The sequence below is a fragment of the Rousettus aegyptiacus genome, unplaced genomic scaffold, assembly GCF_014176215.1.
Source record: "Rousettus aegyptiacus isolate mRouAeg1 unplaced genomic scaffold, mRouAeg1.p scaffold_m13_p_10, whole genome shotgun sequence".
Classification (NCBI taxonomy): Eukaryota; Metazoa; Chordata; class Mammalia; order Chiroptera; family Pteropodidae; genus Rousettus; species Rousettus aegyptiacus.
Window position 1 is genome coordinate 21,029,449 of NW_023416285.1, and position 23,776 is coordinate 21,053,224.

The window sequence follows — 23,776 nt, forward strand, 5'->3', positions numbered from 1 at the left end:
TAGATTCCAGAGTGGAAAAATTAAATAACATCAAGGATATTGAATAATTTTTTGCTATAAAACAAACCATTCCCAAATAATGGCTTAAAACAACAACCATTATTTGCCCATAATCCTGAGGGTGAACAACTTGAGCTTGATTTTCTGTTGATCTTCCTTAGGGTCACTCATGCTGTTAAAATCATCCGGTGGCTCAAAAGGACTGGATGATCCAAGATATCTTCACTCAGATGTCTGGCTATTGGCTGAGGCATCTCTTTTCTTTTTCACATGTTCTATCTTTTTCCAGTAAGATAGACTGGGCTTCACACAATGGTATATGAGCTCCATAGCATAGAAGACAGCATCTGCAAGGTCTCTTGAGGTCTAAGCTTTGGAATGCACATAATGCAGCTCCCACCATAGTCTATTGGTCAAAGCCAAAATTTAGTGTGTGGGAAGTTGGCTCTGCTTCTGGAAGGGAGTGGATGCTGGGGCGATGTTTTCAATCTCTATCCAAGTCGTGGCAAGAATGTGTCTAAATACTTAGGGATGTCTGGTGGTGATGTAAAAAGTTAGATAAATTTCAAGTAGAGTTTGACAATATTTATCAATTAAATATGCACGTATCTCTAAACTAGTAATTCCACTTATACAGATGTGTTCTAAAGAAAATCTTGCATATGTGTTCAGGAAAATAAGTATAAAAATGCAAACCACAAAATTGTCTATAAATGGAAAGGTCAGAAATCAATTTAATGTACACCAATTAAATACGTAAATCAGAGTAGATTCACAATGGAGAACTGTATGATAGTTAAAACGAATGACAGAGCTATACGTGTCAATATCTATTAATTTTTAAATTTTATATGTCAAATGAAAAAAGTTAAAATGGTTATGTATAGAACTCATGTAAATTAAGAATTAATACAATACTATGAATTGTTATGGATGTACATGTAAGTACGAATATTGAAAAAATAGGAAAGATGTAAATCGGTCTCAGGGTTGTATTTATCTCCTAGAATAAAAGAGTAAGAATGTAGTAGTGGTTTCAACTGTACCTATAATATTTTCTTTATATATATTTATTTATATTCATATAAAGCAATTTTGACAAATGTTAATATTCATAAAATCTGTTTGATGTGTATACTGGTATCCATCCGTTCTATTATCCTGCTTGAAATTTTTTAGAATTAAGAGAACTTTAAGTAAAATATAATCCAAATTGTGTTTGCATAGCATATATTTAGAAATTTATAAAATCGATTAGTATTACAGGGTGTCCTTGAGGAAGCGGATCAGAGATAAGGGGTATGCTAGGTAAAGACCACCAGGCATTTTATGCCTTTTAATACTCTGAATTTTTATAACGTGATTATATATTACCTTTAGAAATATATTATTTCTCCACAATGATCATTCCTTCCTTGAAAATGTGAGATAAATTACACAACCTCTTGGCCATCCTTCAGTTTGAATGTCTTGTATGATCCTCATTACATATTCTTTGAGAGACCTCTGTCTGTCACCCTCATTCAATGAAAAACTTTGAGTTAGTTCCCCATTCCATTTATGGAACACTTTTTTGACCTTCTCTGGGGCTGCTGGAAATTTTCTATTTTCATAAAAGTCTGACAAGGCCATATTCATTCTGCCCTTTTGCTCTCATTGTCATTTAAAGGTCAGGTTGTGTCAAACGTATGCTCATTTGTTTTACCATATGTTATTTGAAATCACACAAGCCTGAAAAGCCTGAAGCCCAGGACATAAAGCAATAGTTAAAAACTTAAAGAAAAAGTATAGATAATTTTCATGAAACTCATTTTTAAATATATATTCAATTCAGTGTCAGACTAAAAATAAAAAAATATATATCATCTGTTTCTTATGAAATTATTAATTTTGGTGCATTTTAAATGAGATAGACTTTCATTTATGCTTTTAGCAAAATCTGTAGAGAGCCTCCTGCATGCCAAGTGCTGTTCTTAGTGCTAGGAATATGGCAGTGATCAAAATTAAGCCCTTTCCCTCATGCATCTTACATTATTTGAGAGACAAACAACAACCTAACTATTATACATCTCAGCTTATGATCGGCAATATGAAGGAAAATAAACTAGAATGAGAAAGATAAGCGGAGTGAGAAGATGGAGGGGCTACTATTTTATAGAGAATGATTGTCAGAAAATGTCTAATTTATAAACTGACATATAAACCAAGACCTAAAAAAGTGATAACAGCTTTTTGTGGAGTGTTCCAGTACAGGGAATCTCATGTGTAGAGGTCTTGGGGAAAAATATGCTTGGTATGCCCAAAGAATAGCGAATCACATGACCACTATGTAGAAAGTGAAGGAATAATGTATAGAAAATGTCAGAGAGTAGTAAAGGTCATCCCTGGGACCTTCTAAGGCATTTTTAAGAAGTCATTGTAACTACTTTGGCTATTACAATGAGTGAGGGTTTCTAATCAGAAGAATAGAGTGTAGAGAAGGGTGGAAGCAGCAAAACCAGTGAGGAGGCAAGAGATAACTGTGGCTCAGAGTAACAAGATATTTGGAAATAGAGGGAAAAAATAAAAATTATGTATGATTATTTTTGTTTTTCTATTTCTATGTTTGTCTTATACAAAGTATATTGTGATTATCCAGTAATTAAGTTGAACATATTTACTAAATGCTTATACCATTGAAAATTATACAATTTCAAAATCATAATGTAATGTTAGTTTTTCAGTGTATAATTTAAAATATGCCTAATTTAAAATGATTTTAGTCTAAAATTACTGTGGCCATGAAGTATAGCATTGGGGCCTTATACTTATTTATCCCTATGTTAGAGCAGACCCAAATGTTACTGAGGCCCTGTGTGAGGAGTTAGAATAGCATATTCTGACTTAGGTGTTTGCTAGAGTCCTCAATTTTCCATTACAGGTTGTCAGTGCTCTGGTGCTTGCTAAAGCATCTAGTTCTACACTCAATCAGCAGCAGGCTAGAGTTGTTACAACCACGATGCTTCAGCATATGAGATAGGGCACTCAATACCTCTCAAAAGCTTAACTTATATTTATGAGAATTGCTTAAACTTGCAAAGCTTAACCATCCTTTCAACCGTGTGTTCTAAATGGGGACACCACAACACAGTGACCTGTCAGATCTAAGGTATTTAGCAAATAAATTCCAAATTCTTATATTCAAGCAAATGTAACATTATATTCTCCCAATAGCTACTCTTTCCATCTTCCATTTAAATAAAACTTTAGTTGGACATATGCTTACGAAATTAAAGACATATTAACTAGCCTCCTTTAAAGTGGAGTGTAGCTAAATTACTACTTAGATATGAACTGACATGAGCAACTGTATTAGTTGGAGTTGTCCAGAGAAACAAAAACAATAGGATGTGGATAGTTTACATAGAGATTTATATTAAAGAGTTGGGGCACATGATTATGCAGTCTGACAAGTCCAAAATCTGCAGTCTAGGCTGGTGGGCTGGAAACAGGGAAGAGCCAAGGTTACAATTCAAGTCTGAAAGCTGTCTACTGGCAGAATCCCTTCTTGCTGGGAGGGTGGTCAGTCTTTGTTCAGTAGAAAACTACTACTTGGATGGGACTCAACCACATTGCAAAGGACAATCTACTTTATTCAAAGTCCACTGATTTAAATGTTCATCTCATCCAAAAAAAATTTTTTTTAATTAAAAAACAAACAAAAAAACACCTCACACAGACATATCCAGGGTAATGTTTGACCAAATACCTGGGCATTGTGGCCCAGCCAACTTAACATATAAAATTAAACATCATAGCAACTTCTAGCACATGCTCTTAAAAAGAATAGTTGTTATTTCCATTTATCTCTTTTTAGCTCCCTGCTGGCTTGAAGATGGACGTGGTATTGAAACTTCATGAACAGTGTGGATGAGGTTAACACCCCAAGGCTGGTGGAGCAAAGGGAAGAAGGCACCTGGACAGAGGCTATCAAGTTAGAATTCCAAATGTAAGAGAAATAAATTTTATCTATTATTTTATCTATTAATTTTATCTAAGCAACTATTATTTGAGGATCTCTGATAATAGTTGCTGAATTTATATCTTTATGAATATGCAAAGTTCTAAAATACTTTTATTTTAAAAATTGCGATCAAAGAAAGTTACCTTTAAATAGGTTGGTGGTTGCTAAAGGCAGTGGGTGGGAGTGAGTAAAATGAGTGAAGGGGATCAAAGGTACAAACTTCCTGTCATAAAATAAATATAAGTCATAAGGACGTAAGGCACAGCAGTTTGACTATGGTTAATAATACTGTATTGGGTATTTGAAAGTTGCTAAGAGAGTAGTTTCTAAAAATTCTCATTACAGAAAAAAGCTTATAGCTATGTATGGTGATGAATGTTAACTAGACTTATAATGACCATTTTGCAATATACTATACAAATATATAATTATTATATTATGTACCTGAAACTAATATAATGTTATGTCAATTATAACTCAGTAAAAAGAGTTACCTTTAATAATAACACATCTCTTGCATTGTTTTCTTTTGTAGTCTGCTGTCTTTGATAGTAGAATAAGTAGTGGAGTTATAATGAAGACTGCACATAATGGCTCTATTGATGTTGCTCCTCATGAGAGGCATTTTACTGTTGTTATCATTTACCATTATTAGATGATTGCACATTCTTATTTAGCTGAAAAACACCTTTTAATTTATTAATGCTTATTTTAGTCAAAGTACTAAAGGCTGAAGATTTCATGGTGAACAATTCAAATCTCATAGAACTTTGGGTCTAATAGGAAAAAAAAGACAGTTAAAAAACAATTAAAAATTGTAATACATGCTATGATGGAAAACAGACAGGAAAGACATATATGTAGCAGCCTTTTTCTTATATGTATGTCTTTGTATACCTGTGTTGGACTAAGGGGAAGGCATCCTGTAGGAAGAGATAATTAAGCCAAGACAAGAATGACAGAAGGTGTTAAGTGAAGAGAAGAAAGATAATCAGTGGTATAACAAATGGTAAATGCAAAATTCTAAGATGGGATAGAATATGAAGGACTAATCACATAATGCGAAGGTGGGATAAGTGAGAGATAAACTAAGAATGTTGTCTCAGAGGATGTTGAAAGCAATAAAAAAGTTTAGGAGTTTTCCTTAAGTCCAATGACAAACTTTTATAGGATATCAGACCATGGACTACTGTGATGTAAATTGTATTTTTGAAGGTTCACTCTTAGTTGCAATATGGATACATGACTGAACAATGCATTCCCTTAGACATGTTGAGTTAGAGGTGCCTATAGATCATGTTTTTGAGCTATTCAAAAGGGAGCTTAATTTTCATGAATATATAGTGGCAACAAAGTTTTGATCACTTCTTTTCAGCATTACTCAACATCTATGAGGACCAGTCAGTCAGAAAAACATCAACAACGTTTTGTGTTTTTTGGTCAAGTGAAACAGAAGGTCAATTAATGGGTCAAGAGTTTTGAGGATAATAAACAATAAAAACTGAAAGTGAAAAAAAAGTAGAATATGGTATATTGAAAAGGAAACCCAGACTGGTGATTGATTACAAGTAGGTAGGGAAAATCGATAGACCGATGGGTAAACATATCATTGAAGTTTATGAGTTGATGTTGGAAAGAGCTGAAAGGAAGAGTAGAAAGGAAACTAAACTATTGTCTAAAACTGGACTTACAATTTCAGCTAAATTTATGTTTAACGATTATAGCCATACATGTAGGTGGCTGTTGTATAGTGGAAGGTAAGATCATTTGACATGATGAAATTAAACAATGAGCAACTAAGATGTAGGATAAATCTTATCTGGGATGATGGAGAAAAAGGGGTGCTGTAAGTCAGATACTTATGTGTTCAATGAGTGGGGAATAACCAGCTCATCAATAGATAACAGCTTGGATGGAGGTTCAGGCTGATGCAAAAAAATACTTCAGAGAGAAAAAGTAATAATTCAGATTAATGGTAGAGAGTTACAGAACACCGACTACGTCTCAAGATGATTTCCAGAAGAGTCTTTCCTCAGGGAAGTTGCCGGAAGCATTATTTTTAGAGGAGAGTTGAATTCAGAGGTCATGATGGGATGGTGGTGCTAGAGCAGAACAGCAGATGCTTAAGAAACAAATATTAATTTTAGATAAAAGGTGTTGGAAGGAAGAGTGGATAACAAGAGATTCTGCTTTAATTGTTGAGCAAGGATAACAGGTTTGGCATGTTGTTTTAAATTTACTTTAAGGAAAAATCACTCAGAATTTGAGAGATTTTTGTAGGATAGGTATCTTTAGGTAACATCAGAGTATAAACAGAGAAAAAAATAAGACACCATACTAAAATTTCTGAGGCAGGTCTCCTCTCTCTGAGATTTTCTTAGATCTGTATTTATCCTAAAGCCCTGTACAAATTGCCACCAGTCTCTCCCCAACTCCAGTCCATCCAGGACACGGCTGTCAGAGAATCCTTCATTATTGTTTATTTCTTGTCCTTAACCAGATCAAAAATAGTCACTGTTAACACATGGACTAGAATAATAAAACTTAAAATGTTTTACCTAGGCTATTCATAATTAGGCCAAAGAGTTTTGCAGCTGCTATGAATTGGGGAAAACCAAGGACAGGGAAAAGTAAAATGCCACTTGGGTATCTTTTGAATGTGATGAAATGGATGAGCTGAATCATTTAGTTGTGTAGCAGCAGTAATTATAGACATTTGCAACAGTGTATAACAATGAGGTTTTCCATCATGTCATATCAACAGTTTGGTCTTGAAAAGGGAGAAAATTGTTTCATGATCATCCGCATCTTGTTGATATGCAGCAGGGGGTTAATGCTCAGCCTCCCCTTCATATGTTGAGAACATCTGTAGAAAAGGCAGCTGGCACAATGGCAGACCACTGTGAAGTGCAATAGAGAGTTCAACCCAAGCGAAATTAGAGATGTCAACCAAATGTTTGCTATTAATCTATACTGCCTGATTTGCATCTTACTGTAACACATGTTAATGTTTCTCCCATTTGGCATTGCCTCATCATGATAATTTGATATTTATTGAACATCAGTAGTGAACTCAGCAACATGCAGAACATAATGATGGAGAAATTTCATGGGAAGAGACTTTAGATAGTGCTGAAAAGTGGGAGCAAAAATTGATAGAAAAACATTTAATTGAAAATGATTCATTTTATTATCCTGCAATACGTTTGAAAAACTAATAATATAACAAGGAAAAGAAATGGTTTAAAGAAGAACTTAAAATTTTAAGAAAAATGTGGCGACCTTCTCATTCTGTCAACAGAGAAGGCATGTAGTTCTAGAGCAGCCACAAAGGGGCACAATGTTGGACATAAATATGATTCTGTTCATGAAGTGCATGTGTGTTAAGACATCTATGCAGTTAAGTAATTGACTTGGATACAGATATGAGAACTCTTCCTCTTCACAGAAGTTAGCAGCTTCAGGAGAATACAAAGTAAATATTATATCAAAACTTCCACTCAGATCAGTCTGTTACCTCTAGTAGCTATGGGGTGAATGGAATGAAAATGAGATGATCTTTGTGTTCCAAAAAGTAGCCAACTCTCAAAAATTTGTCAATAAATGATATATTTATTGAAAATTGCATTGGAGACATATATGAATCATTGCTCATGAATAACAGAAGAGCATGAGGTTGACCCAATAATTGATTTTTCTAGAGAACTGAAATATATTGCATGTGTATTGAAACAAATATAAGAATGAAAAAATGTGTAGAGAAGATAACATATTTCAGAAGTAGCAATGCTAGTTACTTTATAGAATTATTTAATCTAACAGGTTGATTTTTATTATTCTTACATTGTAGAAGAAAAAAATAGAGCCAATGATGAGTTCAGGAACATTAGGTTAGTAAAAAGAAGAGCTAAAACTTGAATCCAGTTCTACTAGCACTAAAACTCATATGATTTTTAAAATTAAATTTATTGAGGTAAAATTGATTAACAACATTATATAACTTTCAGATGTACGAGATTATAATTTGACATCTATGCGTTTTATTGTGTGCTAACAACCCAAAGTCTAGTTTCTTTATATCACAATATATTTGACCCCCTTTACTCCCTTTACCCTACCCTATTCCCTTCCCCTCTGGTAACCATCCTGTCATCCGTATCTATTACAAAACTCACACATTTTATACAGCACTACCACCCCCCGACTCAAAAATATAAAACACAAATGTTTTTTATTTTTAAATATTTGGTCTAAGCAGCACAGTTTTGTTAATACGAGAGGTAAGAACATTGTCATATTGTATAATTAACTACAGAGTTTCATGGCATGTTCAGTGTGCATGTAGACTGGTTTATCTATAAGTAATATATTTTTCCAAAACTTTATCTCTAAAAAGGGTAGAAATATAATCACAAAATCATGGCAAATTTGAGCTTTCCTGTTCTAGGCAATATTAACTTTCTGCTAATCATTAAATGAAATCTGTGTGCAAAGGCAATTTTCCTGTCCTCTCTAAGATACTGATATTTTCACCAGTGTCACTGTATTTATAACAAATCAAGTCAGGGAATTTAGTAATCCCTTCAATAATGAGGCCTGTTGTAGCTTTCACTTATCACTTACATATTCAATCCACGGGTGGGAAGATTGGAGATAATTTTATGATCAAAAAGAATTATTAAATGGCAAGCAGCTACTTTTTTGCTATTCCATTCTGGGAATCTTCGGGGATTTTACATTTACATGAGTTACATTTTTAAAAAGTAAGTGGCATAAGACTATTTTTAAACTTATTAGTGATAAAGAAAGAAAACAGCTATTGACAAGTGAGGACAAGCACCCACCATATGGATTCTAACATTTTAATTATTTTGTTCTTTTTCTTTTTAAAGCAACTCTTAGTGGTAATAATTTTTCAACTAATTAAAGACCAGCTGCTACTTAGCAAGCTAGACACCCAATTAGGAATCTGAAACCTGCTAAACAACCTTTACTGCCAGCCAGCTAGCTGAATCACCTCCTGTCACTGGCATGGAATTGATTATTTTTTGTTTCGTTAAATGCATGTTGTTGTCACACAAACTGGATCTCCAGAATGTTTTTATTTCAGAAGATCTGAACAATCTGACACCCCATTCAATCTCATTTTTTGGACGAAGTTGAGATTTGTAACAAGGTCCTTCATCTATCTTTGTAAATGTAATTATGAAATGGCTATGGAGAATTATGTTTTACGGAAAAAAGAAAACTTGAAATGCAAAGGATAACCACACACAACAGCTCAATATTACTTAGTGACTGCTGATGAGATAATGGTATTATGTAAAATGATTTTTTATATACTCGGGAAAAAATATTACCAAAAAAATGATAATTATATTTCTACATATAATGAAGTTTGATTTTAAATGTTAATGCCTATTTTTTTTTTTTTTTGGCCTAAGAATCTCCTAACTAACAAACTGAGTGGTGCCAGGATACATTATAGAGAAACAGACATTTAAAATGTAGTTGTATTGTATGAAGAATGTTTTTCCCTCTATGAGAGTTCAAAACAATTTATCTTAACAAAACGAATAAAACCTCTCAAACTGCTAAGGGAAATAACATATCTAGCATCAATGCTATTGAAAGTTTTAAAATGAAATACAAAACTCAAAACAATGTTTCTCATTGTTTTAAATAATTCCTGGTCAATCCAAAGATAATTGATCATATATGACAAATTGACATTTTTTCAATTCATAAAGAGAATTCAAAATATTCTTTCAGAATTGTTCAAGGCCTAGTAAATTCTTAGCTGTCAGCCACTTTAGAAACTGACAAAGGGGAAATCTATGAGTCACATTTTTAGTTGTACCGAATACTCTAAATGGCCAGGAAGAGCTAATGCTATTGACAACACAAGAGGTACTACCAAACTCACTACTTTCTTTGCTGTGGAAATTTTCTATAGCCCTATTTCTGTGCTCCAAGCACAGTGGGTGCTCAATAAACATCGTTGGCTGTTGTGACATCTGCTTTGAATAACAGTAAGTGTATCTAAGGATCCCCTGGCTGCTCTAGCAAATGGTGAGGACATCTACAGGCTATCATGGGACTGAAAGCGTTAAAATGCTCAGCAGGAGACAAGCTCTTACTCCACAAGGCTGGAGTTGGTTTAGAAAAGATATCATGAGGGGTAGCAATCTAGAGCAATTCAGACCCTTCCTTGGGTGCAGGTCGTAAACAGTGTTTAGGATGTGAATTATGGCTGACTCTTCACCAGGATGCCTACCAGAACAGATGCTGTGGCCCTAAGGCACTTCCTTCAGCTAAGAATTTATCTCTTTAATGCTGACTATTACTCACTTAAGACATTGAAATTGTCTTTGTCAGGTGTACCAGTAGGGAATGCAACAGTAACAGGAAATCAACTTTTATTTCACAATTCTTCATGTCTCTATAATGCTGTCATAGCAACTTTCTAGAAGGCAGATCAGATCCTGTCACAATTATATTTAAACACTTTAATGACTTTTCACTGACTGAAAGGTCACTTTAAGGTCATTAGCATGGCAGACTAATCCTCTGTGAATTGGCCTTTGTTTACCTCTTTTAAATTTCTTGTGACTCTGATGGATTTTCTCAGATTACAGCATATCACCTATTTGGCATTTACAGTTTGATAGGTGCTTTTCTCTGTACTTTATATATAAACTCACTTAATTCTAGGGCCAGCCAAAGACTCAGCTAAAGAATTCCTTTCCTTATAATCTCTGATACTTCAAATCAGAGTTGCCTACTCTCTCTTTCTAACCAATACTAGACCGAGAGAAAAGAACTAGTCACAAAGATCTAGCACCACCATCACTACAACAGCAATAATAAATAGCCTGTATCTATCACTTACTATGTGCTTGGCATTGTCATAATCCAACTGCAAACTCCACCATAGCATGGTACAGAGAAGTTAAGTGACTTGACCAAAGATAGGTTGATAATGAATGACAACCAGGATTCAAATTTAGATCTGCCTATCAAATGGGGGACCACTTGTGAAAAAATTAAGAATTTTAGACAGCTACAGCAGAGCATCAGACCAAGTGTGGGCTCTTTTAAACACGAGTACCTATGCAACTACATTGAATGTATACCCATGAAACTATCCCTGGCAGGAAGCAGTGGGAATGCAACTAAATATTTACTCACTAAATTACTGGGTATATTACTGGCTTTAGGACTAACATAAGCAAATGGATATGCTAATATTGAACTATTCTTGTGTTTCCAGAATAAATTTTGTTTGTCTATGATGTATATTTTTAAGGTGTTACTGAATTTTATTTGCTAATGTTTTATTTATAATTTTATATCTTCATTTCTAAGTGCTATTGTTATCAATATAGATATTAAAGTAACATATGCTTCATTAAAAGCATTCAAAATTTATATGGTATTATTATTATGATTATTTAGTATCTGCAATGTCATAAGAATTCCTCCATGAAAGCATCTAGCTATGGTGCTATTCTGAGTGGTATTTCTTTAAAAACGTACTTTTTATAAAAATATCTCAGTTTAATCACTCTATTTCTACTCTAGTAAAATTTGATAAATTTTTTTTTCATTGTTTATTTTTTCTTCATCTAAGTTTTCAAATATATTTTTTGGGGTTTATACAGAGTAATCTCTCATGATTATTCTAAATTTTTTTCTGTATCAATGGTTATTTCCCTTTATCATTTCTCAACTTATAAATCTGTGTTTTTTGCTTTTGTTTGAATTAGTTTACCTATTGTTTGTCTGTTTGTTCTTTTTCTCCCAAACTATCGGTCCTTTATTTATTAATTCTAACTTTTTCCTGTTTTCTCTCTCAATAATCCTGTACTTTTTAAAAGTCCTTACCTTTGCCCTTTGAGCCAGCTTCTCTCGTTCAGGCCCACTACCACGTCTGGAAGTGTATGCTCCCTTCTAATAAAGCTTTTCTTTTCTGCTGTAAAAAAAAAAAAAAAATTTTACATTAACTTTTTCCCCCTGATTTTGAAGTTTGAATTGATTTAATGCTTTATCTCTTTGATTCATTTTTATTTTTTAGAAATTTTACATTTTTAAATTCTATTCTATTTTCCCTCTGTAGTTGTATAACAAATTTCCCACCAGATAGTTTTTCTTATTAATTCTAGTTTTATTATATTGTGACCGAAAAATAATTTTGCATCATTTCTACTTTTAAGAACTTAATAAGGCATCGTTTGATACTTAATAATCAATTTTTGTGAAATGAATGTTTGAAAATAAGGTGTATTCTGTGTTGTAAGCATGTAAAGTTTCATACATAAACATATACCAACACATATTTATAAAACTTATTTAATTAATTATATTATTTAGATCTTCTATATCCTTATTTATTTTTTGTTTACTTGGCTTTTCTTGGATAAAGTATAGTGTGTTAAAGAGTTAAGTCTGTTATTTATGTATTCCTGTTTATTTCTCTTTGCACTGTTTTATGTAATATTCATATTATTTGCTGCATAATTATATTTATGTTACCATTGTAGATTTTGTTCTGTGATATTTTAAGGTGTTCATCATTGTCATTTTTAATATTTTTGGCCGGAATTCAACCTCAGCATGTATCAAGATTAAAAACTCTGATTTCTAGTTAGTTTCATTTTTTAATATGCCTTTGCCCCCATATATATTTACGCATCCCTCTATTTTTAGTCTCATTGAATAATTTCTTTTAGTGTCTCTTGTCTTGCTATTAAAACGATAATCTCTAGAGTATCGTTTTAATAGCACCTGTAATCATGTCCTTGGTCTACTTTCTCTTACTTAGTTTTGTATTATTTGATTTACCAGCTTACAATGATATCCACTGACTCCACTTATTATTTAAGTGACCATTGCTGAGCTTATTCTGCTTCCTTTAATGTCAGTACAGAACAAATATATTCTTCTACCTTTGACTCTTTTAGTTATACAATTAAATAATTCAATGGCCACTCTAAAATTTCATAATCAACTCTTTGATGTATGACACATTTTTTTATATTATTCAGAAAGGGCTTTTAGCATTTCCTCAGGAATGTTTAAATATGTGTTTCTATAACCATGATACTAAGGATAGCTTGACTGGAAGTAAAATCCGTGGTTAACATATTTCTTTCCTTGAGGCTTTTCGTTTCTTTCTTTCTTATTTTTTTTTAAAATCTATTGTCTTTATTTGTGTGTTATTGTCGCAAATTCTAAGGTCAGAATTATTTTTCTATGTAAGTGACTTGTTTTTTGTTTTGCATTTTATTAGAATTCTAGGGGAATTGAAGGGGCTTAGGTTCCTGGTGACTTAGAATTTATCACCCTTCTCCCTCTCCTGTCCCCAACGATCTTGCTGTAAAGAGCCTCTTTAACCATATGGAATAACCTGTAGGTAAAGGAATCAATGGTTTGGAATGCTGCTGTCAGCATTCTCTGGCTGTATGAGCAGAGCCCTATTATTTCATGTTACTGGGTTTCAGTTTACTCCTACTGAAGTTACAGCTGATGTTTCTTGAATGCTCACTTTTTGGATAATGTGAATACAAGGCATATAGTGCAAACAGTTTTAAACATAGAATTATTTTGTGTCTACCGGGATCAAGTTTTATAAAAATTATTTTATCTCTCTTTTGTATAGATCCCAATTTCACCAATATTTCTCTTGAATAACTTATTGTCATTTATCTACACACATGCATCCTTATTTTTCCCTTTTCTAATAATGACTAAACTAAGGAAAAATAACTACTATTGCAAAATAACTATTGCAAGCCCTTGCACAATATTGTTTACCCACAGAGAATACAAGCTTTATGAGAACTAAGGTGGCTATTAGATCAAAAGAGGGCCCCCTCTGGGATAGAGATGAACATTTGCTACTGGGGTCGGTGTTGGTTCGGACCACCACTTGTAAGTTAAATCTCAGGCAGACGGTTACAGCTAGGATCCACAGGTGTGGAAAATCAGCCCAACCCTCACCGATAGGCATGGGAGCAGGAATATCTGGCCAGGACTGAAGCACCACTCTCTTAGGCCCAGAGGCCTCCCTTCACACTCCTGGGGGAATATTCTCTGTGCAGTAAACCCTGGAAAGTGGTTTGTTCTGAACACCAAGAACAATACAAGCAGGGTAGGCTCCAAGGCTGTTGTCCATGAAAAGACTGTTGATGCTAGAAATATTTTGATTCCAGAGTGAAGAAAATCCAGCTAATTCCACAGTTTTATAGAGATAAAGAAGTTCCTATCAAACTTCTTGTTTGATAGGAAGCTCTCAGTGAGGTTAAAAAAAAAAAAAAAAAGCAGAAATCAGGGGTGTGCATTTGTGGAGATGAGACAATCATTATTTGAGTGTATATTTGGGGGTGTAGGAGCCAGAATCACTTTAAAATCACTGCCCTGGATGAAGTCTAGCACACTCTCTCTCAGTTGTTCAATTAAGCACTCATTTATGTACAGCTGAAGGGACTAATACAAAATATACATCTAGGGTTAGCCTGATTCAATCACATGCAGGATTTAAATCGCCCTTGCCCCTTTCAGTGTAAGCTACTAGGACTCAAAGAGAATACAGAATGTGTCCAAGAGCATAGAGCAAATGGGAGTGCTAAGATACATACAGTACATATATTGAAAAACTAGGGCCTCGATGCTTAGCCCACAGTGGGTGGCAGCCCGTACCAGGGCATCGGGGCTGGTTACTATCCTTGAGTCTTCTAGGTCCCCTCTACACCTCGACTTTCACTGCCAGGAAATGTGCCCATAAGCCTTCTGTTCTCTCTTGCCCCTCTCTTCTCACAGGTTGGTTTAGAGTGTCATAATTCTGTCCCAACATGCTATCCTCTGTCTGCTCCAAACTTGTGTTTCCTGACACCTTGGTGTTCTCTCTAAAAAATGTATTTTGTTTCTAAATCCTCAGTGACTCCCTATTATCTACAGATATAACTCTTCTAATTCCAAGGTTCAACAGAAACTCCCCTTGGATTTTACTCACACCCATGATTTCTGTCTTCTCCTCAGACCTCTCCTCTGTTAACTATTTCCACCTAGGAACACTGATATCACTACATGGCCACTGGAACCTCAGTCACTTTTATCCATGTCCTTCTCTATTTCTTCAAGATTCTCTTTAGTTCCCAAAATTTGGTTGTGTGCATTTTCCTAAATTGTATTTCATGTTGGTACTGGGAAAGAATCTTTCAAATTGGTGATTTTCCATTGGCTTATGTTTCCTCTCACACCCTTGAAAAGACAAGCAGCTCTAAGTCATGGTGAAATGCACTTCTCCTTAAGAGACTCATATTGACCCTTAGAGAGGAATGTTGTAGGCCTTGTTTATGGAGAGACCCCCCCTCTCGAAATCTGATCTATTGCTGTCACATGCTCTTTCTCTCACTGATTGTCTTCAGCCTGGGAATGTTTGGTTTCGCTGCACAGTGGGAACAACTGTGTGTTTATCTCCATGACCAAGTCTCTCCTGTTTTTTTTCTTGCTACTTCAACTTCTTATGACACCGTTTAAATAGAAATTGCCATAGTTTCTCTCCAACATTTCTTTCTCATTTGCCCGATCTCTCTTATTCATGATACTTGATCTCTCTTTAGTTTTTCTGTTATCACTCAAACCTGAAAAGACTCCATTTTATGTTTGAAGATAAAATTCTTCCCAGTCACTTTCTTGGTACATGAGAAACTCCCGCTGGCTCATGCAGAAACCCATATTTTTTACCTATGAAGACACAGAAACACTCAGTATCATGTTACACTATCAACTTCAAGGTTTTTTCTCCTAATCTATTTTCTCACCTATTTCATTTCAAAAATTCATCTAAGAAACTTCATAACTGTTTTACAATGAAATATTGAAAGTTTCTCCAAAATTAAAAGATTTTTCTTAAGCTTTAAAACTTAATACACAGTTTCTTTATCCTTAGAAAGACAAGCAGCCCTAAAATTGTATGAAATCTTTTTCTTTAAATCCACATGCCCCTCTTGAATAAATCTCAAATCTCAAAGTCTTCCCAAATCAGGCCTGAGAACTATTACCCTTTATTCAGGGTATAAAACAAAGCCCCTCACCATCAGATGCTGTTATTTATTCATTTTTATTGCTTATTTTTTTACTTTTTTAATTTTTTAAAATTTTTTATTAAAAATTATTGGGGTGACATTGATTAGTATAACCAAATAAGTTTCAAGTGTACAATTCAACAATATGTCATATATTGTATTGTGTGTTCACCATCCAAAGTTAGATTTCCTTTCATCACCAAATATTTGACCCCTTGACAAACAGAGACTCATGGACATGGACTGTGGATCAGATGCTTTTAAATAGGAGCTTCTCCCCACCGATGGAACCACCTGAGACCTTCAAAACTACTGATGTTCAGGCCCTACACTTTGTCATTAAGTGAGAATTTCTGGAAAGGGACACTCATCAGGATAGTTAAACTCTCTCCAGCTAGGTCTAAACTGCAACCTGGGTGTGACTCCCAGTTACTAAAGTCTCAGCCTCCTTGGAGCACACAGGAAGCAGGTTCCTGTGGAGATGGGAATGGATCAAGGAGGCCCCTGCACTCAGGTACAGCTCATGACAAAGTGCATGATGTTCTCCTCAGGCAACAGATCTCAATCCAGGCTGTGTGTTAGCATCACCAAGGGAGCTCTTCACAAACACGATTGCCTGGGATTCAGCCAAAAATAATTGTCTGTATCACCAGGGTTGGCCTTTGAAATGCATTCCAACTGATTCCATAGTAGAATCAGGGCTGGGAAGCTATTTTACTGCTGAATTCACTTGCAGACAGGATCCATGATTTTGCTGAGTTTACGGACTGCTGGGAGAGCTACACTTAACCTGAAGTTATGTCAAACTGTACCAAGTGTTCATTTAGGTCAAGGACAGAATAATAGGAAACACCTCTGAGGGGAGTCACTGTCTGAGAAGGCCACTGTGCACCTGAGAACTGGGTGAGGATGATACACCAGCTTGATGAGCAGCATTAGTGGGGGATGGGAGAGGAGCAATCACATCCAAGACCTTTAATAGGAGCTAACTTCCCATGGGCTTCACACTGCCAGAAGCAGAGAGGAACAAACACGTTTCTAACACCCCCGGAACTCCTGACTCTCCTGAGCTCCAGCAGGGCAGTGAAGGTGCCAACTCTCTGCCAGCCCTGGGTTAGGCCCTGTGGCTGAAAAGAAAACTCAAGAACAAAAGTGCAGATAAGTCAGGAGGGAACCTGCTTCCTGTGTGTTTGTAGGAGGATAAATGGGTTATTTGGCTTTCATTTACTCCATAACTATTTTTACAGCCATCACATGTGTGCCCTGTAAATGTCTCTGTTCTTTAGAAATATAACTGTTTTAATCCTCATGGCAAGCCTTTTGGAAGATGTTATTACTCTATTCATTTCGCAGAGAGGGAAACTGAGGCCCCACATGGTAACTACCTCGAACAGGATTCCACGGTTGTAATTTCAGAGCTGGGAATGAGCCCGGCACTGCGCCTCCTGAGTCCATGACCTTATCGGGTTTATGGGCCGCCTCTTAACTTCTAGATGGTATATCTCTTCACACAGTCCTGATTTTAACAGGACTATGTGTCTGCTTTGATGTATTAGTGTGTTTTTCATCCCTAGAAGTTCCATTTAGGCTGTCTGTATCTTCCTATTATCTCCTTATGTCCCATGCTTGACCATAGGAAGTCTATTTCTCATGCTGTATTAAAGTCCTCCTGTTATCAGTTCTATCGTCTGTCATTTCTGGGTCTATTGATTGATTTCCCCATCAGTGGTAAGTGATATTTCTCTGCTTCACTGCACGCCTCCTAATTTTAGGTAGCAGGCCAGCATGTTGCTCTTTATGTGTTGGGTGCTGGGTATTTTGTGTTCCTTTAAATAGTGTTGGACTCTGTGATGATGTTACCGTTTTTGGAATCACATTGATGCTTTGGAGGACTGTTTCATTTCTTTGGTAGTTGGAACTGGAACAGGATCCAGTCTTTGGATAACTGGTCCCCACTGCGGAGGCAATACCTTTCTGAGCACACAAGTTGAAATCTCTGGGATTAGGGTTCTTTATATTCTGGTCACTGGGGACACAGATCCTTCCATCCCCAAGTGACTGCACAGAACTAGTATTTCTATTTGGAGTGTTTGGATATCTGATTCAAGGTGTTTTCATATGCATAATGGTTGATTTTTGAAGTCAAATTTTTACCTAAAATAATTCATTTTTGTTTTATAAATCCTTATGTTTCCTCTGGATGGATGTTGTCTGCCATTTTTTTTTTTATTGTTGTTCATTTGAAATATCCACTTTGAAAAATATATTTAGATGGCATTTTCTGTTTTGAAAATTTGATAGAAATCACTTATATGATCTTGGGTAAGTTGTGTTTTGGGGTGATTTTTAACTCTCATTCTTTCTTAGATAGTTATAGACATATTTAGATTTTTATTTTAAAAAATTAAGTGAACTATGATTGTGACATAATTGTCAAATTATAAAAGTATTTGAAATTCAGATATGTGCTGTTTATAAGACCATCAAATAAATACATATGCAGAGATTGAAAGTAAACTAGTGAGAAAAGATATCAAATAAAAAATAACCAAAATATAGATTATATAGTTACGTTGATGTCAAATAAAATAGACTTTTAGAGAAAAAGCATTAATGGGGAAGCATAGGTATGTAGTAAGAATACATTTTATTCATCAAAAGGTAAAGCAATTCTAAATATGCATGCTTTCAGTAAACCTCAAGTTTTAAAAAGCCAAAATGATAGAACCATAGAGAGAAAATGATAGATCTTCCATTTTACAGAGAGAATTTGATAAACCTCTCAATTAGTGATAACACAAGTAGAATAAAAAGCAAGTAAGAATATATAATATGAACAATTAATGAGTTTTACTTAATATAAGCATATTGAATTTTGCACATCAGAGCAAATACATATTCTAATGCACACGTGTCCTTTAAAATCGATCATCTATTAGGGTTATATATTAGCCTCAATATGTACCAAAGTGAAGGTATCACACACCATGTTTTCTGACAGTGTAATTGAGAAATACACTCATTTTTTAAAATGGGTAACAAAATCCTATAAATATTTGGAAATTCAAAAATACATTACTAAATTTATAGATTAAAGAAAAAATCATAATAAAAACTTATAGTTACTTAGAACTAAAGGATGATGAAAAAAACAATATATCAAGACATATGTGTGTCAACCAAAGGGGCGCTTTAATGAAAATTTATGTCCCTAGATATTTCTAAAAAAATATGTTCTAAAAATATAGTTAAGAAAAGAGAAAAAGCTGAAAACTAATGCTATGTCCAGCTGACACTTGAAAAATAACAAATCCAAAGAAATTAAAAGAATAATGTAATAAAAATAGTATAAACTAATAACAGAAAACATATGGAAGAAACACAAATCTAAAAACTTGTTTTATAAAAATATATCACAAAGGTGTACTTTTCCTGATATATCTAGAAGAATAAAAAATACATAATAATTTTAAAAATTAGACATGAGATGAATTTAAAACATAATAAGAGAACACAACTAACAACTATGTGACAACATTTTAGTAAACTTCAGTAAAATATACGAATTCATGGGAAAGGGTATTATAATTTTTTCTGTTATATACCATAATTTATAGTTATTCTGATTCAATAAATACATAGCTATATTTTTAATATCTGAAACCGTCTTATTTCTTTGCTAACCAAGTACATAGATAATATTTTTTAGACCTCAGTAAGTTAATTTTTTCTACAGCTTTGTTTAAAAAATCATATTTAAAGCCTAGATTTGCATTTATTAAAGTAAAATGGTAATTATATGCACTAGCTTTCTAACAAAATTAACTTTTTAAAGAAAAATAAAAATCTGACATAAGCAAGAAAATATCAACAAATGTCAACAAATAACAATGCTAATGTTATAATTTCATGATAATTTTAAGAGAAATAAACCATTTTAATGAATCTATTTTTTTACTAAACATTTTAGACAAGTTCAATTTTTCGTCTTAATTAGAACTATTTTTGCTTCTAATATGTAGTCATTAATATCTTATATACCTATAGCATCTTGTTTCTGCACTCAATTTAATCTACTGGGAATAATAAAATAGTGACATTGTCTTAGAGCAGAAATTTATTTTTGATGGTTGTGACAAAGACTTCCTCCTTGGCCAAACTTTACTTTATACAGATTTATTAAGATGTAATTGACATACAACACTGTACAAGTTTAAGATGTACACATGTCGATTTCATATAATTATGTATTGCAAAATGATTACCATCATAGCATTAGCTAACATCTCTATCACATCAAATAATTGCCATTTCTTTTTTTGTGTTCAGAACATTAAGGTCTACTCTTAGCAACTTTCAAATATATAATACAGTATTATTAACTATAATCACTCCATTGTACTTAGATCCTCAGAATTTGTCTTATAACTAGAAGTTTGTACCATATATTCCTTTGGATATATACTCAGAAGTAGGATTGCCGGATCATATGGTAGTTTTATTTTTAATCTTTTGAATAATCTCCATACTATTTTCATAGTGACTGTATCAATTTACATTCCCACCAGTAGTGCACCAGGGCTGCCTTTTCTCCACATCCTCACCAAGACTTATCTTTTTCTTTTCAATGATACAATTCTAAGAGATATGGGGTGATATCTTATTGTGGTTTTAATTTGTATTTCCCTGATGCTTAGTGATGTTGCACATTTTAATGTTCCTGGTGGCCATTTGTATGTCTTCTTTGGAAAAAATATCTATTGAGTTACTCTGCCCATTTTTTAAATGAGCTGTTCAAGTTTTTGTGATTAAGTTGTGAGTTTTTTAATATATTTTTTATATTAACCCCTTATCAGATATATGATTTGTAAATATTTCCTCTCATGCTATAGATTGCCTTTTTTATTTTGTTAATGATTTTCTTTGCTGTGCAGAAGTTTTTTTTTTAGTTGGAAGAAATTCCATTTATTAATGTTTGCTTTTGGTGTCATATCTAAAAAAAATCATTGCCAAGACCAACGTTAAGGAGCTTTTTCCCTATGTTTTCTTCTAGGAGTTTTATGGGATTTAGTTCTCATTTTTGAGTCTTTAATTAATTTTGAGTAAATTTTGGGGAGTGTTATAAGATAGGGGTCCATTTCATTCTGCATGTGGCCATCAAGTTTTACCAAGATCACTTATTAAAGAAACTTTTTTTTCTCATTAAGTATTCTTGGCTCCCCTGTGAATGATTAGTTGACCGTACATGCAAGAGTTTATTTCTGGGCTCCTGATTTTGTTCCATTGGTTTATACATTTATTTATACCAATACTATACTGTTTCGATTACTGTAGCTTTGTAGTATAGTTTGCGATCAGAAAGAGTGATACCTTGAGTTTTGTTCTTTTTTCTCAAGATTGCTTTGGCTACTTGGTCAAAGCTACTTCATCATTCAGCATGACTTGTAAGATTCACCTATATTGTTTTTCATAATTATGGAATGGTTCTTTACATTCGTGTATGTTATGTCATTGTGCGAATATGTTTATCAGCTCTGCTGCTGATGGATAATAGTATATTTCCAGTTTTTAGTTATTTCAGTGATGTTATGAAGATTCTAGTGCATGCCCTTATACTTTTGTTGGATACATACCTGGAAGTGAAACTGTTGGGTCAATTTTCCAAAGTATTTGTGACTGTTTACATTTCCATTAGAGTCTATAAGAGTCCTCACTGTTCCGTATCTTTATTAACACTTGGTATTTTTAGTGTTTTTACTCGTACTTAATTTGGAGTCCAATTTTTCAATTTGTTCATTTATAGCAATTTTTAATTTCTTGTTTAAAAAATTATTTTTTACTCCAGGATTCTAATGATGTTCTGTGTCATCCTACTTTTTTAACTTTTGTATTTGGAATCCACTGGAATATTTTGGGGAAGGGAGAGGGTATAGTATAAGGCAGGTGTCAATAATTTTTTTCCATATGGCTATCTAATTAACCTAGGAATGTTTACTTAAAAGGCAATCTTGTCTATGGCCATGCCACCCTGAGCAAGCCTGATCCTGTCTATCTCAGAAGCTAAGCAGGGTCGGGCCTGATTAGTACTTGGATGGAAGACCACCTGGAAAGACCAGGTGCTATAGGCATAAAAAAATAAAAGTTAAGAAAATTAAAAAATAAAAAATAAATAAAAGGTAATCTTTTCCCACCTGTGATACAATAGTACCTTAGTCATAAATAAGGTGACAAATCTGAGTCTATTTCTGGAATCTCTATTTAATTGGTTTGTTATTCTTGTTATGAAACTACACTGTTTATTATAGCTTTATAATAGGTCTTGCTATTTTGTAAAGTACATTATTTGTCTTATAACTCTCTAAAATTGTACTGAGTTTTTTTGCCTTTTGTGTTTCCAATGAAATGGCAGAAGCGACTTGTCAACATATACACACATATACCCACATATGCTCACACACAAAAGCATGCCCTACAGATACTAAGATTTAGATTTAGATTAAAATAATCCCAATTATTCTAATAGATTATTTTGAGGTGAATCGATATGTTTACTAGTTTGAATCTTTCAGTCCATGAATGTGTCATATTCCTCCATTTGTTTGAATTTTTATTAACTTGTCAACAACATTTATAGTTTTCAGTATAGAGGTCTTACTAGATTTTCTATAGATTTATTCATAGGTATTTGTTGGGTTTTGATGCTGCAGTGGTGACTTTCTTGGATTTATTACATTATTCAAAACAAGCAAATAAAAACACTCATTCAATAATATATGTCATCAATGAAAGATAATGATTAATATAATTGTTAAAAAAAATTTTAAATGTCACCTTATGAATACTAATTCTCCTGTATACCATTCTATATGAATAGTTCAATGATTTAGAATGCAGTTCTTCATTTTTAGCTTTCAATGCAGAAAATTTTAGAAAATGAGAGTTTAAAATAGCTAGGAAAAGTATCTACTCCAGGCATTTGTTCTTCGATATCCCTATCAAGTTACTATTTTACAGCTTTTGCTAGAATAACTGCAAAATTAGAGAATTCATTTTCTCATGAGGCAGCTCTTTCCATCATTGGAAAGTTCTACATGTTAAAGACTTACTACTTATAATCAGCCAAAAATATCTCTATGCAATTTTTATTCTTACAGTCTTATTCCAATCCAATATTAATACAAAACTAGTCTATACCTTCTTCCATGTGATAACTTTTCAGATTATAAGGGCAGTTTCCATGTCCTTAGTGTCTTCCCCTTCCTTTCTCTGGGCTAAGAATCTTCCCCTGTTCATAAAACATGGTTTCCAGACTTATCTCCAGCTGTATTACTCTTTTCTGAATGCATGCCAGGACTTTGAAGCATTCTTCACACTCCACAGCTTGGTACCCATTATTCCAGGTGTAGTCTAAAAACCAAAGTAGACTAGGAATATCTTCTCACTTTGAACTAGGCTCTCTAGTTCTATCGATGTGCTGACATTGTGGTGTCATCAGAACTGTGTAGCAGGTAGGCAAATGCCTTCCAAAGCAGGATTCATCTTATTGACTTCACCATCATTGTTCCTTAGCTTTGCCCGCCTGGTGACTTTGGCAGCAGTAGGAACATATACTTCATGGCTGTAACCACACTAACTCAGCTTGAAAGAGATTAGCCATGCATGTACTCTAACTGGTTCTCTCTCC

General features: G+C 33.9%; 1 pseudogene; it reads left to right on the forward strand.

Annotated features, from left to right (window-relative positions):
* The first annotated feature begins 22,102 nt into the window (after window positions 1–22,102).
* LOC118609015 lies at window positions 22,103–22,220 on the forward strand (annotated as a pseudogene).
* The last annotated feature ends 1,556 nt before the right edge of the window (window positions 22,221–23,776 follow it).